The 20,551-nt window shown below is 40.3% G+C and overlaps 1 protein-coding gene across 12 annotated transcripts in view; it reads right to left on the bottom strand.

Moving 5' to 3' along the window:
* NCOA7 (nuclear receptor coactivator 7) overlaps positions 1 to 20,551 on the bottom strand; it is a 165,923-nt gene that overhangs the window by 132,862 nt on the left and 12,510 nt on the right. The window contains exon 1 of one of the 12 annotated variants that reach the window (XM_078447274.2): positions 7,173 to 7,277. The exons of the other annotated variants lie outside the window; for them this stretch is intronic. The gene's annotated coding sequence lies outside the window, so the exon portion shown is untranslated. Of the gene's footprint in view, positions 1 to 7,172; positions 7,278 to 20,551 lie in introns of those variants that run through there. 12 annotated transcript variants of the gene reach the window in all.

Raw genomic sequence — 20,551 nt, 5'->3', positions numbered from 1 at the left:
GTAGACAACATGACAGAGGCAAGATGAAGAATGCCCTCCAAATATGTGCTTGAGGGGCCAGGTGGAGGGTGACACCACAGATATGATACGATGGACGTGAAGCAGGCAGGCTGGGTGTGGGCTGGGGGCATGGAAACAGATAAAAGATCAATTTGGGACACGTTGCCTTTGAAGTGCCTGTGGGATAGTCAGCTGGAGACATTCACCAGACGTTTGATTACGTTTAAAGTACACGAGTGCAGTGAGGGCTAGGGAAAATGGTTTAGAAATTATCAGCATATGGTTGTGGTTAAATAAAAAAAAAAGAACGACAGCAAGCAAGCGAGCAACAGTATGATGATGATAACACTCTGCGAACACACCGCTACACCTAAAGCCCTGAATGGAAACAACAGGGCTGCGTTCTCCACTCCTACTGTCTTACCTCCATGTCCCTGGCATGTACCTTGCCCTCAAGGACTTTATCAACCGGTAAGGAAAATAAGATAAAAATATGTGTGCAATAATAAATAGATATGTGTGCAAATAACTAGAATAACAGGTAGTAACCTGGAGCTGTCCAAAGAAGTAAGCATACAAAAGACGCAAAGTTCCATTTTGATGGAGGTAATAAAGTAAGGCAGGGCAGTGAAAATTTGAACAGGTAAAGAGAAGGGAGAGACAGCATTCCAGAAAGAGAGATCAGCTGGGCATAGGTATGTACAGGAAAAGAACAAGACACAGTCAGGTAAGGACTGAGTAGCTACCAGATAAGAAAAGGAAGCAATCCTAATGCCTGCCTACCGCAAGTCACTTACTTCAACATATCAGGCGCACGTTCTCTCTTCTAATCCTTACAACCATACTGTGAGTTTGGTATCCTTATTTCCACTAAACAGAGGCTGAGAGATACTAACTTCCCTAGCACCAGCTGTGGCAGAGCAGGGACTTAAAGCCAGTTTGGCGCACACTTCAATGCCTTTCAATAACCTGTGGAGCTAGAAACCTTTAGAAATGAGAAAAAGCAGTCTGGAATCAACAGCGTCCAATGCCTCAGCACAGATTCCGCAGGTTAGAACAAATGGACCTGGGCCTTGGGGAAGGGGGTCACTGAGATCTCCAGCAGGACCATGTCAGCTCAGTGGTGGGAGTAGAAGCCATACCTCAAGGAATGAGCATTCATTCAAGAAGCTGGGTGATGACAGCAGAGAAAGTAAAGACAGTGGTGTCCAACGCTCCTGAGGTCAGTCTCACACTGTGGGCTGAACCCACTGGGGTCCCCTCCCTGCCCCCAACTCTGTACCTTAATCCCTATCCTTTCTCCAGCTTCAAGTGACTTGCCTACACTCCTCTGTGTGACCAGATCCCGCATAAGGCCCAGCTCTGCTCTAACGCCTTCCCTGACCTCTCGTGTGCTCTCTCTCTTCCTTAGGAGCTTAGTTCACTCGCCACCCAACACTCACCGTGAGGCACTTAGTCATTCACTGTGTGATGATGCCGCTTCACTTAGCCTCCTCGGCCACAAACAAACCAAAAGCCCCTTCAAGTCAAAAACCACCAGATTTCACAACTTCCTTTTACTTCCCTAAATACCTAACGCAGAACCAAGCAGAAAAAAAATCCACATAAAAGCTAAGCAAGGAATCAATCCAGGATTGGAGCAAGGTCAATTATATGGCAAACAAATAAAAATCCGAGAACCACCGCCTGCCCCCCCTCCCCAATTAATAATTACTTGGGGGCAAGGGGTATAGATGCAAGCCAGTCTCTCTCTCAGACTCCAGGAAGGATGAGAATCCCAGCTCTCCGCCCTGCTCTGGGCCAGGTGGTTTATTTTAAAGTTCCTCTCCTGCACGCTGCCACATGTGATGCTCCCTGTTTATTAGATTTCTCCTCATGAATAAAAATGAAGTCATAACAATCTAATTGGAAAATTTTTATATTGCAAGCTGAGCCAGAAACTAATATTTGGTTCTAGTGGAAAAATATTGACAAAAATAAGCGCAAGAGAAAAAGATTAAATGATCCAAGAACTGACATCTGGTGCCGCTGTGTCTGTTTAGAACTTGCAAAGCTTCCCTTTTTTTAAATATTCTACTTGATAAATAAAAAACATACTAATCTCTGATTTCTTTTAAATTCCTGGGTATTTTTCTATTCCTTAAACAAGACGTACGCAGTCCTTTCAGGTCAAGACACACCAACAGATTACCCAGGAAGAGAGCAGCAAAGGTGCCGTAAAAATGATTTGCACAGAGCACCATACAGCAGCCTTCATGCTTCACTGAGGAACCAGAGCTCCTTAAATCAATCTCTAATGGGAACTACATTTTCCATTATAAGTGGTTATAATGGGCTTCTTAAAAGCCCTTCTTTCATTTAATGTTGACTCTTCTTCACATCAATAAACCCGAGACTCATCCAAACACTGAATTACAAGACTCTCCTGCATTTACGGCACATTACAGACCAAAAAAGAATTTCATGAGGGAAGCACAAGACGAATCTTCTATCTAAATATTTCTGCTCCTGATCTTAAGTCAGGAGAGACAATTTAAATCTAAATTCAGTTCATTATGAAAATAAAAAAGGCACGTGCAAAATCCTTACCTCGTAAGAACTGCATTACCAGCAAAGTGTTCCCTGTTTGAGACCGTGGCACCACTCAGAAAGAATTTAAGCACAGAGCTATAGGAGACTCCCTAAGCACAATAAACCAGTGTGGACCCACACAGCCCAGGGTGGCTTTCTGACTTTGCATCTGATAGCTTGCAGCTCCTTGCACATTCAAGTATAACCAGCCTAGACTAGAAAAACACCAGTGTACCTATCATGGCCATAAACTGTTTTCCCAACAACATGTTTCCTATTATACAAATAAAATAATGGCTAGAACATGCTTTGAGGCTTGGTCACGCTAAGTTGGCCACTTAAGGAACAGACTAAACTGAACCTTTCTAATGCAGATACTTCCTTCTAGAAAATGCTTACACTTCTACAGAAATAGAGTAGGTGTTCAGTCATTCTCAAAGCTACACATCTAAACAGAGGAAGGATGTTCAAATTTCAGCATTAACCAAGGTCAGATTTGAATACTCTCTTTAACAAAAAACATGGGAAGATGTAGAAATAGATACAAAAGGGTGCCACAAACATGTAAGGGGAGCATCAAGTAGATAACACCCCCAAGTAAACAAATGTGTGTCAGAAAACCAAAACAATAGAAAACAGAACCTAACAGCAACCCAAAGCAAAAAAGTTATGCCTGAATCAAGGTGATGATCAAGGACAGGCCAATGGTCTGCTACTTGGAAAAATGGGACAAAGCCAACAGATGGCAAAATAAATGGAGAACTCATCAGCTCTTATTCCATTACTCTTTGCCTAGGGAACTGAAATTAGAGCCATAAAGAATTAAACAAATGTGAGTTTCATTGAAGAGAAGTAGGGAGAGGGGTGCCTGGCTGGGCCAGTCAGTAGAGCATGCAACTCTTGATCTTGGGGTCCTGAGTTCAAGCCTCATGCTGTGTGTAGAGTTTATAAAAGGAGCAAAGTAGAGAGATTTTATCAAAGCTCCTAGATACTTTAAATGAAGACCCATCTCTAGGCTAGCTAGATCATTCTGTATGTTCCATCTAAGAGAATGTACAAATGAGATTTCTAAAAAGTCACTGGCAAGGTCAGGGATTGTCAAAGGTGTGAAGACTGCCAGCAGCATAACAGTGCACAAATACATTTTTTTTTAATTTTAATTTTTTTATTTTGGACACTGATAAAAATTTTTTTAATTTTTTAATTTTTTATTTTTTTAATATAATTTATTGTCAAGTTAGCTAACATACAGTGTAGTCTTGGCTTTGGGAGTAGATCCCTGTGATCCAACACTTACATACAAATTGTTGGGCAAATACATTTTAATTTTCAACAAAAGTAAGCAAAGGGATTGTGCAAATTACACACTGCACACCATTGCATAGATTCCCAGCAAAACATTAGAAATGATCACTACAGGCAGGTTAGCCAGGACTTGGAACAGCAGGCAGTGAAACCTGGGATACAGAATATTTACAGAAAACCAATGATTCAGCAGAACAACAACAAATGAACAGACCCCTTTCTGAAGCCTGTACCTTGGACCAAGTACTCTGCTGGAGACACATGATGAAGACAGCATTCATGGGCCAGGAAGTTCAGGTGGAACAGGCAACCGAAACCCACTGGCTCGTAAGACAAATGGCAAATCCTCTGATATGGGCAGAGCACGGAGGGGAAGCAACTAAAGCAACTAACTCTGCCAAGAGTTTCCCCAATGATGCACGCAGAAGAGAGGTTGGGCTCATTAGGCAGACTGAGGATGTGCAAGCTGTCATCAGACAATGTATGATGATCAGGGAATCCTGAGTGGTCTGGGATGGCTGGAGTACAGATCCAGTGGAGGGGAGGAATGATGGCTTATTCAAATTACACTGACCTAATTTCCCTCTTGGACACAGATACTGTTCTCATACATTACGGAAATGAGGTAAACACAGTATAACTACTTAAAGGCATTTGATAAGTTTCTCTTGATCCGCTTATCGATAAGATGGAGAAATGTGGGCTGGACATGGGTAGATGCTTCTATGATTAGGTCCATAAAGGAAAGCACTGAACCACTGTGCCAAGAGCTATGTGCTGACCAGCCCAGAGCAGGCAGCTGACCTCTAACTTCACCCTGGAGGGAGGATGCTAATAGCTTAATGCAGTATTTGTTCTTAGCCTCCATCCTCATCAGTAAATTTACCACTGACTTGGATGAAAATAGGGGCCTCCTCGTTAAACTTTTGGAAGAGGGGTAAATACCACCTCAGATAATAGTATTTGGATTCAGACAGACCTCAACAGTCTGTAAGAAGGTAGAATTTACCCCATATGAACCTGAGGTTTCACATATGGGTAAAGAACTAAGGAATGAAAGAGACAGAGTTTAGCATTAGCACAAGTGAATATGATCTGCACTTTTAGGTGATAATAAGCTCCATACACCCAGCAGTGTGATTCTAATGCCCTTCCCTTCAAAGCAAACAAAACAATCCCACTTAATCAGCCCAGAATAAAAAAAGATTATGATGGTCTGTGCCACCCTTCTTGAGGATTAGAATATATTAAAATGACTGCATTTAACTCTAGGTCTTACACTATAGGAGAAATACTAGGAAAGTGGAGGAACCAGGATGGTTAAGTGACGTAAAACTAAGTTTTAAGATTAATAGTCAAGGGAGCTCATCAGATTTAGCCTGAAAAGAGTTGGGATGAACTTGACAGCTACTTCAAACATCTGAAAGATCTTATCTGGTCTCAGATTTAGGCTTGTACCAATAGACCTTCAAGGGGAATAGGAATACCTAGGACCAAGCATAAGATACAGAGGGAGAGGGGTCTTGGCTTAACGTAAAGAAGAACTGTCTCACAGACAGATGCAAAGAGCCGCCTCCAGACAGGATGGCTTCCTAATCTCCAAACGTGACTAAGCACAAGGTGAACAACCGCTTCAAGAGATTGCTGCAGACCAGCAGCTCTCAACCTTATCAAATCAACACCCTTCATCTAAATAAATGTGTATTTTATAATATGCCCTTTATAACACTGAAATGAAGTTCATAGCTAATATAACCTAGGTGCACAGTTAATTGTATGAAATCAATAAAATGCCCAAAGGAAAGTGATTTATAACAAGTATTTCAATAAGTAAATTCTCAGGCACAAGTTCACTAAAAGACATAATGAAATACTCAGATGCTTGCACCTACTTCTATAGGGCAAATTTAGCTATAGGAGAAATGGGATCAGAAACAATTTCATTACAAATGAAAATAGGAAAATGAAAAGCAGAGGTGAGGGGGATAAGAAGAGGTGGATAATGGGGCTGGGGTGCAGTGCATAGAACATTAAAATAAAAACTAGTGCCATAAATAATAACTGGGTATTTCTCTTTTTTTCCTGAATTTTCACTTATTTTGGAGAGGGGGGGGAGAGAAAAAGAGTGAGCGAGTGCATGAGTCAGGGAGGGGCAGAGAGAGAGAGAGGGAGACAGAGGATCCCAAGCAGTCTCCTTGCTGAGATCAGAGAGCCCCATGCAGGGCTTGAACCCAGGAACCATGAGATCATGACCTGAGCTGAAGTGGGATGCTTAACCGATTGAGCCATCCAGTCACCCCAATAACTGGGTATTTGCAAACATAGTAATTTAGAACCCTTTTCTTTAGAATGTCCCAATAAATATTCACATAGGTCCTACAGAAGATACAAAATTCCTGAGTGTAAGGGACAACCGCTTGTTGTCTAGAACTGTCCCACTCATTACAGGGCATTTGGCACCTCTACCGCCCCCCAAGTAAATGCCCGTAGTGCCCCCCCATTCTGATAACCATGGGGAACCAAGTGTGCCCTGCAGGGGATATGGCACTCATCGAGAACTACCTGTTACGGCAGAAAATCACACTCTGTGGGTAAACTAACATTTAAAACTTTTTTAACTAAATTTTTTTAATTTCAAAAGTTCCTTCAAAGCTGAGACTGTATAAACTCCACACACGAGAAGTTATCTGTCTTCAAGATGCTCTGAGCTTCATCTGACCTCTTTGACCTATGTTATTAAGGCACCACAGCACCTCCGAAACAGGACAGGCCTGGTTAATATTCAGACTCCAGTATCTCCAAAGTCTGTAATTGTGGGCAAGTTACTCCTTTTCTCTGGCCCTCAGCTTCTTCATCTGTAAAGGGTTGTTTACAGATTAAATGGGTCCAAAAGTGTCTATAGAGTCTAGTGTCCAGTGGGAACAGAAAATTATATCCAGCGAACCCAAATATTCAAGTATTCAGGAAAATTATACCTACCTTCAACATCACCTGAAGAGCTAGATTCAAATTTGCCCCAAACAGAAAAATCCCATAGTAAACTAACTCAAGCTAGGCAGCTCTCGTGAATACAAAGCTGACAGCAATCAGCAACAGTTCACTGTTTACTGAACCTTAACCACATGCACCAAGGGTTTGCTGAATGCTGTTACACACAGTGTTTAATCTTTATGACTATATGAGGGAGTTAATATTCGTAATCCTTTTCAGATAAAGAATCTGAAGTTTAGAAGGGTTAAAGAACTTATTCAAGGTCAAATAGCCATATGAGTGAGAGCCAGAATAATCAGCTTTACCTGATGCCAAAGTCAAAAGCACTAATAATGGCCTCTAATGCGAGGGTAGATCACCACACAGAATTTTCACATCAACTGCCTAGTTCTTCTTGAATTCACTCACCACTAAAAAGAACAAGAGTGTGAACACCAACTTTTTGGCCAATTGTCTTTTAGGATGTAAATCTTGAACTGTATGCAGGCTAGTTATTATTATTCATTAATGAATGCACTGCAGTGACTGTGTGAATGCATTCAATAAATATTTACTGCACTGAATGAGATTTTTAAAGAGCTAACTAGAGAGCATATTCCCTTAATCCACTAAACTAAATGAATTACCTCTTTAGTCTTAAGATCTGAAATAATATCATAACTTGGAATATGCCAGAAATATTTAACAGCCGACCATTTTTCTGTTGTTTGGAAATGCAGTCCTCTGACTATCCAATTATTTTTCCACTAAAAATCAGTAAAAGCAAGGAATCAGAATCAGAAAATGGAATTTTCACCTTTTTAAAATAACATTTCTTTATTGATTTTGTTATAAAAGTCCTTTTTTTTCTAGAGACTAAAATTGTAGGTCCTTTTTAGAGCTAAAAATTATGATTCTATAAAAATTTTACCAGAGGTATTTAATGTATTACATGAACTCCTCCGTTAATACTCATAATAATATAAGAATTCAGTTTTGAACAGTTTTCCACATGCACAAAGACAGATTAGAGGGGAAAAATAGGCAGAAGGTCACGTATAAAGTTATGAGAGGCAATGAAAACAGAACACAGTTTACTCTGCCATTCTCATTTCTCATACACAGAAAAAACTTCCTCTTTCTCACCATCAATCATTATTTATTTAGTGTCCACTACAAGCATATGATTGTCTTTCACAAGAATGGGGAAAAATCTGATGCCAGCATCACCCACATAGGTGGTTTCTGGGGACACCCCCTTCCTACTGCTCCAGCACTGCAAAATCACCCTAGATGATCTCTAAAACGAATCTAAACATGGCAGGCACGAAAGAGCATTTAAAAAAAAAAAAACAAAAAAAACAAAAAAAACAGGTGACATGGGAACAAAAGTTTGTCCTCGATTACTTCTGGAACTCACTTTAATATTACCAGACCTATGCTAAAATCCTAGGATCCTTGGCCTTTTGTGTCCCCCCTACCCCCCCCCCCACCGCCCCCCCCCCCCCCGCCCACCGACCTCTTCTGGCCTTGTCCCAAAAGGAATAAGCTCCACACTCTTCTGGAGTCTCTGTACTGGTACAGAACTGAAGTTCATTCCCCAAGGCCTTGTAGAAAATAGGTGCCAATGTGGGGCTCCTGGGTGGCTCAGTCGGTTAAGCGTCTGACTCTTGGTCCCCGCTCAGGTCATGATCTCATGGTTTGTGAGTTTGAGTCCCGAATCAGGCTCCACACTGACAGCAAGGAGACTGCTTAGGATTCTCTTGCTCCCTCTCTCTCTGCCCCTCCCCACCCCCGTCTCTCTCTCAAAATAAACAAACATTAAAAAAAAGAAAGAAAGAAAATAGGTGCCAATGTGAATCACCACTCCAGCTCCCTGTACTCACAGCAAATGCTGTCACTACTGCATGGGTTGTGGTCTTATGCCAGGCCCCAAGTCCTTCCATTTCAGAACAGAAATAAATGTGAGCAGTGGTTACTACTAATTTACTACCACTACCACTGCCACTAATTTCTTATTGTTGCTTTTAGATCATTTATTGGGAGGGTCTATTTGATAGATCTGAATTAGAATTAATTGATGCAAACAAAACCAATAAAATTTAATGGATAAAAGAGGTCATAAATGGAATGCCTTTACAAAGAACATACAATTTATGGGCTTCAAACACTAGTTTTCAACAATTCAATCTGGGTGTCTTTTGAGACTACCAAGAGACATAAAAGTTCCCTTTGCCAGGTAAACCATTTCACTAAGGAAAAGGCAATGTGCTTCTTTGTTCTCTTATAGATAGTATCTGCAGTTGCATGCATTTTCAAAATACACTGGCATACACCCACACTTGTAAAAATGTAAACTAAAAAATAATTGAATTATCATTCTTTTTAATGTACTTTCAGTATATTTATTTACAATGGAGAGTACAAGAGGCAAAAGACAATTTACACTTATTCCAAAATAGTGCCTTGTCACACATACGTATTCAATCTCTTCAATTCAGTAAGCATTTGCTAAAAACTCGTTTTATTTCTACCACCATACTATTTATCTAAAACCTATGAATCTAAAAAGGACTCAATGGGCTCTAAGAAAACTTTGACTTCAGACAAGGAGATAAAATTAACATAAATTTTTAAAAAATTAGAAAAAAATGAGTATTATAAAAATTAATGTCTAATAAAATGTGTTGTGTACAGAGAGGTGTTAATGGAAGGAAAAGGACAAGGTCACATGGGCCAGTGTTGTTAGGGAAGATGCTTGAAGCAGGACAACACTGAAAACAAGCATTCATGGTTATACTTCTACAGCGGTGCACGGTCAACAATCGTGTAAACCAGAAACAGTTTTACCCTTAATGAAAATGTTCTCTATCAGAGCATGTTCAAGAGGACTGCAATTCTACCAGATTCTCCTCCAATGTCTAATGTAAAGACGGAGACGGTCATGTGGTGCTTTGGTCAGTACAGTCTAAAATGTGCTAAATACACAAATATGGCTTCAGGAAGAAGGCATAATGAAAAGTGTCTAACAGGAAATCTGCCCAACACAAAATTAAATCAGCATTGTGAAATACTATGACCTCTTCTTGGAAAAAAAATGTACGGTATATTCAACTACAATTTTCCAAGAGACTGGATTAAGAAACCAAGTCTGTGGTTTAAATACATTTTCTTTTAAAGGTTTAGTAAGTTGCTCCATAAAAAAGTTCTTGTAGGATTCAAAAGAAAATGGCCCTTTGCTACACTAGATTGTTCTCAATTCCGCACTTCCTCCCTGTTCCAGAAATCTACACCCACACCCTTTGCTACGCCACCTTGTGGCGCTTTGCACTACTGTGCGAAGCCTGCATCCACCCTCTTGGCCATGTGGCTTGTTTGACCAACAGGTGGAGAATTAACAGTGTACCTAATTCAACTTGAGGCACTAGGAGGCCTGGCAAATTTCTGCTCTCCACTAGAAGAGCATGCTCCAGGTAGCAATTTTTGCTTCCTCAGCCCTGTCCAGGATAAAAACATGTAGAATTGACCTGAACTCCTACCTTAACTTTGGAATCCAGCCCACCCCTGTCAAACTGAACCAAGAGCAGCCAAACCGCAGTCAATCTACGGATTTAGGACTATGAAATAAATAACTGTGGTTCTAAGCCACTAAGATTTGGAGGCTGTTATGCAGATGTATCACACACACAAAAAAAACAAAACAAAAAACCAACACACCCTTAGAAATTCCTGATCCACAAATTACTTTGTGGATTTTTACCAGGAAGATCAAAGCCACATATTACATACTACTGTCTATAAGAATAACTCTACCAAGGCCTGGAATACCAAAGCCCAGAGACAGAAGCAGCCAATTAATACAAATAGCCAAGAAATCTTCCTTTCCGTCCAGTTGTCATTCATCCCTTGACCAACGTGCGTGGCTATGGAAGTTTCACTGTAAGAAGGCATCATTTGACACCAAGGGTAACTCACGCACATCTTGGTATATTTACCCACAGACTTTGATGTTACTTTTTGTTATGAGGTGAACTGTGTCACCCCCTTGCCCCCATGCCAAAGGTTTAAGCTGTATCCACGATACCACATAATGTGACTTTATTTGGAAAAAGGGTACTTGCAGATGCAATTAAGATGAGGTCATACTGGAGAACGGTGGGCCTCTAATCCAGTATGACTGGTGTCCTTATAAGAGGAGGGCCACATGAAGACAGAGTCACACAGGAACACCACGTGATAACAGAGCAGATTACGGTGATGTAGCTGCAAGCCAAGGATTCCAAGGATAGCCAGCAAATCACCAGAAGGCGGAAGAGGCAACGGAGGATTTCTCTCAAGTTTCAGAGAGATCATGGCTCTGCCAACACCTCAATTTTAGAATTTTAACCTCCAGAACTGTAACACAATGAATTTCTGTTGTTTTAAGCTACCCAGTTTGTGCTACCTTGTCAGAGCAGCCTTAGGAAACTAATTCGCTTGTTTTAAATTGCATACACCATCACTGTTCCACAGGAACACCGCATCAAAAATGTTACTGCTTTATCACCATGGCTGTTCCGCCACTTTCTCTTAGAATTTACAGAAATGTCAGCCAGTAATTGAGAGCACTGGTATGACTTTTTGAGTATTAGAGCAGAAAGCTTCCACAGTTCATTAACATCTGTACCTAGGAGATAATTTAAGCATAGCTATTTGAATAGGTAGACAGAGAACTGACCTGATTACCAAGAAAAAAATTCTGAACATAAACAGGGTTTTGAAATATTCTGATAACACAGCATCACCGTGTATTATGCTGCTATTATCATACTTCAGCAATTTTAGTCTAACATAAAATATAGTCTCATGCTGTTAGGTTTCCCATGCACACCTATGCTATCTTGTACCATTTTCTAATTAATCACTGATCATGCCCCATTCTTCTACTCAGACTGTAAGCTCTCTAAAGGCAGGGAACGTGTCTTATGTTTTATGTGCATAAGCACATGCACATGCACATTACAACTCCCAGCTTAGGCTAGCATAGGATCTATGTTTATCAAGTTCATTTTTAATTTGTTACGGCTAAATACCTAATAGAAACTGACTTCGGGGTATAGAACAATAAAGTCTTGCCTTTTATTCAGATCAGTGGTCTCCATTTTATTTTTTTAAGTTTACTTATCTATTTTGAGAGAGAGAGAGAGAGAGAGAACAAGTGGGAGAGAGGGGCAGAGAGAGAGGGCAAGAGAGAGAATCTCCAGCAGGCTCTGCAACGTCAGCACAGAGCTTGATGTGGGGCTCCATCCCACAAACCGTGAGATCATGACTTGAGCCGAAATCATGTCAGACGCTTAACCAACTGAGGCACCCAGGAGCCCTGGTGGCCTCCATTTTAAAAGTTATATTCCACATCAATAAAAGTACCTGAACATAAAATCCTAATATATATATATTTACTTCTACTTATTTAATTTTTTTTTAACGTTTATTTATTTCTGAGACAGAAAGAGACAGAGCATGAATGGGGGAGGGTCAGAGAGAGAGGGAGACACAGAATCTGAAACAGGCTCCAGGCTCTGAGCTGTCAGCACAGAGCCCGACGTGGGGCTCGAACCCACGAACCACAAGATCATGACCTGAGCCGAAGTCGGACGCTCAACCGATTGAGCCACCCAGGTGCCCCTATATATATTTTCTTCTAAAAAACATGTCTTCTGCACTAATATATGCATTGTAAAACATGTAACAAAAATAGAAGTCATGAAAAGATGATATAGACATTCTAACGATTTCTTCCCTTACCCTCATGGGGCACGTGAACCCCAGCTGGGAAACCACTGGTCCAGCATACAAGGGTAGACATATGAAAACATTTCCTAGGATTTTGTCCTTTCCAGGAAATGCAAGATCTATAAGAATCTAACATATTTATGAACTTTAAACACATTCTCTGGAAGATTCGTTAAATTGTCTTGGTCAAACAAGCAATATTTTAGAGATGATGACAGAGGTGTCCTTGCAATTAGGATTAGTTTGTATGTTACTGGACCCCAGTTGTAAACCCATTGCTAATCATGGTGCTCTCTGCAACTGAGCTCTTTGGTTTTTAGGCTTTAGGAATGAAAACATATTATCAAATTTTCAGGTAAATATCTAGAAGACTGAGAGAACCAAATGACGTAACATTCTGATTTTGAAAATAAAGGAAGGAGAAGGTTGGACAGAGGAAAGATGGAACACAAAACTCATAAATCATCTCTTAAGAATACTGTCACCACAACAACATCCAATATTCCTGTCTTCCATGTGCTAGAAAACTGAAGGGCATAGAGTAATATAAAACACAACCCTATCAGCTTACTGTAAGAACAACTAAGCCATAAAACAAGCCAATATTTAATTTGTGGTACAAATAGTTAAGGGCCAAAGTAACCATAATCAGGGTAGAGATGATGTCCTGGAAAGTGTTTATGGAATTAAGTACCAACCTGGTGCAGAATATTGGCTTTAAAGGAAGAAATGTGCAGGAAATCTCCAATAAAGGGGGCAGTCAACAGCCCCAGAGGCAGGAATTACCCCTGTGTGTGAGAGGGGTCCTGGAGTGCTGAGTTCATTCAGATGGGGAGCAGGAGATAAGGAGGAGTGCCCGAAATGTAGAGAAGATACAGAGCCATTATCATGGCAGCTGCATTCTCTGGCTTAAACTTCCATGAGAAAGCCACCAGCACTAAAATGTCATCAATCATTTCATTTGGTCTACTTATTCTTGAAGAACTAGCCTTGGGGCTGATCTATACACAAAACAAGCAAGCTAAGTGCAAGAAAATATCAAGCAGATGGCATGTGGGTGAAAATGTTGGGGAAGTGAAATATTAGCAGATTTGAAAGGAGGAAGAGAAAGTAAAATATGTCAAAACGAATATACATTTGATAAAGAAACATTGAGAATATAAGAATCCTATGATACATTAATTTTATAATGTCTAACAAGTATCATTGTAATACATATGGATAATAAAAATGTGAAAAACAGAAATTACCTATGATCCCATCAAGGGGGGAAAAGCTTTACTATTTTGTCACTTTCCTGTCTTTTCTTCTATGCAGGTACGTTTTAAAATCAAATTAGGGTCTTTGGTATACTATCACTTAAACATGACTCCACTGTTGGATTTGTCTCAAATTTTCAAATCATCATCCTTGATAACAACTAACACTTAGAGTTGCTTACTCTGTGACTGTACTTTACATATATTAACTTATCTAATTCTCAATACAGTATGGGAGGTAGATACTATTATCTTCATTTTATAGATGATAAAATCAAGGAGAAATTAACTTGCCTAAGTTCACAGGGCTGGTAAGGGGTGGAATAGGATTCCAAGTGGGGCACCTGGCTCCAGAACCCCTCCTCTTAACCCCTCGACCATTTCACATGCTGCCCAAAGACAGTACAGTAATCACTGAAATTAAGCCTCATTCCTGAATTCCTTAGGATATACTCTTAGGATAGAACCACTGGTGCCAAAAAATTCTATTATCTAAACTATTGTCAATCTAAATATACCAACATAGGGGCCCCTGGGTGGCTCAGTTGGTTAAGTGTCTGACTTCAGCTCAGGTCACGGTCTCACAGTTCATGAGCTCGAGCCCCGCATCAGGCTCTCTGCTGTCAGTACAGAGCCTGATTCAGATCCTCTGTCCCCTTCTCTCTGCTCCTCCCCCACCCACCTACACACACTCTCCCAAAAAATAAAATAATGAACATTAAAAAATAAACAAAATAAAGTATACCAACATACCTTCTCACCGCCTATGAAAAAAGGAATATGACCCAACCTCAATCTTCCCAGCACTGTCATGGACTTTTAAAATCTAATTATAATCTGCATTTCTTTGATACAATGAAGTTGAATACTTTTTCATGTCTTGGCTATCTGTAGCTACTGATCTGTGAATTTCCTATTCCCGCTATACACTGAATGATTGTGTCTCCACCACCCCCAAATTCATCTGTTGGAAAGCTAATGCCCAAGGTGATAATATCAGGTGGGGCCTTTGGGAAGTGGTTAGGTCATGAGGTCAGACTAGACCCCTCATCAATGGGATTAGTGCCCTCATAAAAGAGGTCCCAGAGAGATCCCTCGTGCCTTCTCCCATGTGAGAACACAATGGGAAGTCAGCAGTCTGCAACCTGGAAGAGGAGCTTCACCACAGCTCGACCAAGCTGGTGCCCTGATCTGGGACTTTCAGTCTCTAAACTGGGAGCAATAAATGTTGCTGTTTACAAGTCGCCCGGTGTATGGTATTTTGTTACAGCAGTCTGAACGGACTAAAACAATTTCTTATAGAATGCTTTTAAAAGAGTTAAGACATATGGGGCGCCTGGGTGGCTCAGTTGGTTAAGCATCTGACTTCAGCTCAGGTCACGATCTCACGGTTTGTGGGTTCAAGCTCCATATCCGGCTCTGTGCTAACAACTCAGAACCTGGAGTCTGCTTCAGATTCTGTGTCTCTCTCTCTCTCTCTCTCTCTCTCTCTCTCTGCCCCTCCCCCACTCGTGTTCAGTCTCTGTCTCTCAAAATGAATAAGCAATAAAAAAAATTTTTTTAAATAAGTTAAGGCATATTAAACAAACTGTTTTGGAAAGTGCCATGATTTGAGAGATCAGAGGGCTACTAATGAACTGTTTCAGTGGAACCCAGTAGACAGGCAGTGTATTAAGGGAATCACCAAGACCTAGGGAGGAGGGTTCAGATGTAAACACTGGGACCATAAGGAATGAGCAGGCCCTCCAAACAGCCTAAAATTGTGCTTTATATCATACAGCAGGGCTATTTTTATCTGATGGCTAGAATATTCATGACTACTCCTCAGGACACCCTCAATTCCTAGCATCAACAGGTCTGAGGAAACAAATCAGTAAATCTGAAGTTTGCTGAGGTGAGAATTACAGAAAGAAAATGAAAGATCTGGAAGGATCTCATAACTACAAAGTCATCTCACGATTTTTTCCTATTCTACAAGGCATACCTGATTAGTGATCAGAATCATCTACCAGTCAGGATTCCACATGAACAGTGCTGAACAAACACTATTATATTCTTACTCTCTAAATCCTCTGTTAATCAGTCAACAGCAAATTACCTCATGCCAGGCACTTTGCAATAAAACTGAGCACACAGGACACCCTCTGATTACTTGGCTTGGAACTAAAAATACCTCCTTCACATGCTTAGGAGTCACTTCTTAGGATGGACCACTCTCTCCAGATGATTCGTGTCATCTGACAGGGTCGATGTTTAATGGCACCCTATCTGGAGGTTTTTGCCACTCTGTGTACCAATCACAGAGGCAAACGCAAGGGCGGAGGCACAAAAGACACACTCCCAGATGTGGGCCATAATAAGCAAAAGTTATCTTAAAACGTTGTTAACACAATGTTTGAGAAAGAATTAGTAAAGTAAGTCAGGGATGCTAGAGAAAATGATAGACATGTACTCTACTGGGGGTAGGGGAGAGTAGAAGAGGGATGAATGGTTAAATGAAAGCTTCAGCCTGGGCTTTTTTCTTTTTTAACTGATCATAACATGCTATCCAAAGTCATAGTTAATTTCTACTAGAAAAGCAATTTTGCTATTTATGAGAAATGCCTATTCCCAGTATGGAAACCAATTTGGGACGCTAAATTACGTGGGGAAGTCTCCATGAGTTTATGGAATCTCACCTAAGAATGCCCCCTGGAGATGACACCAGAAGTGAGTGTGTCTTGTTAAGCAAAATGGGAGCACAGAGTGTTCCAGAGGGAACAGCATGGAGAAGAAAAATCATATGCTATGCATATGCAGGAAGTGACAAGCAGTTTTATATGGTAGTAGAGATTCTTAATTTGGGATCCAAAAGAAGGATGTGCAGGCAAAATGGTGTGTGGTGTGTGATGAGATCATGAACTTTCATTGGATTGTCATAAAAGGTCTATAATTTGGGGTGAAGGGGGGAAGGGAGGGAGTCAAGAACTGCAGGCCAAATGCATGAAGTACAAGGGGTAAAAGATGAATTCCTCCAGAGCCCAAGAGCCCAGTAAGATCTCTGGTGGACTCCTTCCTGTGTAGGATGGGAATCCTTTAGAAGGTATGAAGAGAGACGTTTAATTTTTTTAAATATTTATTTATTTTTGAGAGAGAGAAAACACAAGCAGGGGAGGGGCAGAGAGAGAGGGAGACAGAATCTGAAGCGGAGTTCAAGCTCTGAGCTGTCAGCACAGAACCTGACATGGGGCCCAACCCAAAAACTGAAGATCATGACCTGGCCTTAAGTTGGATGCTTGGACAACTGAACCACCCTGTGCCCCTGAAGAGGGAAGTGTAGAAGGAAGACCGGCTGAAATGTGGAGAGTTGAAATGGAGCAGAAAGTAAAATGCAGGCAACTGTCCAAAGCATCTGAGGAGCCAAACAAGGGCAGTGGGAATGGAGAGAGGGTAATTCGAGAAATGGTTAGTAGATAAAACAAGCAGACTGAACGTTCATATTTGCTTGCAAATGCATAAAATGTCACTGGAGGATCCCAATGAACTGGTAGCATTGGTTGCCAGTAAACAGGGGAAGCAGGTAACCAGGGAAAGAGGATGAGAGAGTCCTTTTATTATATACCATTTGTACCTTTTGAATCAAAAAAGGGTGGCACCTGGGTGGCTCAATTGGTTAAGCAGCCGACTTCAGCTCAGATCATGAGTTTGAGCCCCACGCTGGGCTCTGTGCTGACAGCTCAGAGCCCGAAACCTGCTTCAGATTCTGTGTCTCCCTCTCTCTCTCTCTGCCCCTCTTCTGCTTGTGCTCTGTGTCTCTCTCAAAAATAAACATTTAAAAAAATTTTAAAAAGGTATTATCTACTATTAAAACAAAATTTTAAAAAGACATATAGGTTATTGAAATGAAATGCTTCTGTGTAAAAATCTGCCCACATCTCTCTCCAAACCACTCTAATGGTTAAAGATGTACTTTTTTGTTTGTTTTTGAGAGAGGCAGGGGGAGAGGGGCAGACGGAAAGAGAGAAAGAATCTTGAGCAGGCTCCACGCTCAGCACAAAGCCTGCGCAGGACTTGATCCCACAACCCTGGTATCAATCATGATCTGAGCCAAAATCAAGAGTCAGACACTCAACCGTCTGGGACACCCAAGTGCACCTCAAAGTGCACTTTTCAACTCAGATTATTTTTGCCCCAAAGGCTCCTGGACTGCACCTTAAGAAGGACCAATCTATCTGTTGACCTGGGTGACAAACATATCAAACTGAACTTGGCATCATATAAATGTAAATAATTACCTCATTAAATTCAACCAACTTAACAGGTAGTTATTGAAATATCAGAATCAAGAAGGTTTGGTCAATTAACTCAGCTTGATCTTTTAAATTTTTGGTAAATAAAAGAGGCTCTAGAAGAATCTATTAATCTGATTTATTAAAACAAAGATGAATCAAATAAATTACTGATGTGAAAGAGGTCAGATTTGAGGTCCACTATGATGAGTGTTAAGCTAGTTTAGGGTAGCTCTTCGGCTAAAATAACTTTCTAAAAATTAGGAGGAATAAATCTCCTGTTCAGCCTAACAAAACACATGAGGCAGATACTCCAGAAATGACTGACTTAAATTGAATGGTTTTACCAATTTTAAATAAGTGGTAAGTGGACATGAATTTAATAGTTACAAAATAAGTGGAATTTAGTTTTGCAAAACTATGGAACATTGTTTTCCATTTGGCTATATAAACTCAAATACAAATAAGTGGAATTGTGGGGTGCCTGGGTGGCTCAGTCGGTTAAGCGACTGACTTTGGCTCAGGTCATGATCTCACGGTTTGTGGGTTTGAGCCCCACGTCAGGCTCTGTGCTGACAGCTCAGAGCCTGGAGCCTGCTTTGGATTCTGTGTCTTCTTCTCTCTCTGCCCCTCCCCTGCTCATGCTCTGTCTCTCAAAAATAAATAAACATAAATAAATAAATAAATAAATAAATAAGAGGAATTTAGTTTTGCTAAGCTAAGGCACACTGTTTTCCATTTGGCTGTATAAGCTCAAATATACTAAACTTTCAATTCTTGTTCAAATGATATTTAATGGAATTAAGTTATTAATCAAAAACATGTGTCCAGAGATCAATTCTGCAAATGTTTTCATTTGGTTTTGTGTGTTATGTTTTGCCTTGCTTCACAAAGGATGTGAGTCAGCTTTAAATAATAAATTCAATAAAGTGGGAAAATATAATTATATAAAAATCAGAATCAAGAGAAACAAGGTAGAACAGAAGCCCAATACCAAGGAAAAGTCAGAACATCAATATTAGGTCATAAGTTTTTACAGGGTTATTAAAATTGAGTTGCAAATTTGATTCTGCATTTGTATGTTGCCAAATCAAAAAGGGAAATATAATCAATTATGTCATCCTAGTTTTGCATGATGAAAAAAAGACATAATAATGGTGCAGGGGAAGTAAAGTTTTTCTTTGGCATTCATCACTAAATGGAACTTGCCTGGGTCTTCACACAAGAGCTGCAAAAGGAACCATGATCTTGGTAACCGCAACTCCTAAGGAACAGAACAGCAGGTTTCTTGTGACTGCTGTTATTAGCAGAATCCTTCAGCGTGAGCACAACCGAGGGGGTGGGGGTGCAAAGGAAGCAAAACAAGGTAACCAAACCACATCATTTCTGAAAATCTGGCTCAACTGCTGGTCTAACACTTAGAATTGGAATAGAATATGTGGACTTAATGGCCTTTATTCTGCCAATCTTCTGTACGCATCATTTCTCCCAGTTGAGATTCAGATCAAATTTTTGTGCAGACAACTGATATTCTCTGGTATGTACAAAGGCATTCTATGCCATTGTTCAGAGGACATTAATAGACAACAATTATTCTTCAACCACCAGTTCCCCATATTTGAAATTCAAGGTCATACAAATTTTCTTTTCCACAGTTTTTCTGCAACCATAACAATTTTGGTTCCAACATATATAAATTGGGTAGATACCACTGGATGTAAAGAACAACTACAAAAATTATGGGCTGGGATACAAAAGAACTGTGATTTTAAAAAAAAAAAAGGGACAGTCAATAACATTTTGAAAGGAAGGGATAGAAATTTTGGCAATAAAATCTTGGGAAAGATACAGAAAGATAGGAGACAGTATACTGAGTCTTAGAATTGCGTTCCAGTAGTGCATATGAGGGCAGGGTGTTGGGGGTTCACCAGATAGGGCCCTGTGAGTCATCCAATCAGAGACATTGCGCATTTGGATGCAGGACACACAGAAAAATGCCTCTCCCATTCTGAGATTAAAAACTAGCTCTTACTTGATGGTTTCAAGGCCAAGAGTGTCAGCACAGCCTAAGCACTCAATTTCTATTTGTCAAATGAACAAATAAGTGTTTATTATCTGCAACAAAGTAAAAAGCGTTTAGGCAACCATAGGTGAGGGCTCTTTTGAGAAATTAAAGTGAACAAGTAAAAGCCATGTAAATTACCTGCTCAATATTCTTGATTACAAAGATATGAAATAGAATTATCTTTATTTCGGGGAGGATTTTTGCTTCCTTTTAATAAATCATAATATTTTTCATATGTTTCCTCTCACAATTGGTTCCCCCAATCTTACCATCTTTTACATAGAAATCTGATTTCCTCCCCATCTAGGAAGAGCCCAATTAGGCTGCAGAGTAATAGTAAT

The sequence above is a fragment of the Panthera onca genome, chromosome B2, assembly GCF_046562875.1.
Source record: "Panthera onca isolate mPanOnc1 chromosome B2, mPanOnc1 haplotype 2, whole genome shotgun sequence".
Classification (NCBI taxonomy): Eukaryota; Metazoa; Chordata; class Mammalia; order Carnivora; family Felidae; genus Panthera; species Panthera onca.
Note: the sequence above shows the minus strand (reverse complement) of the source record. Positions and strands in the feature narration are given on the sequence as shown.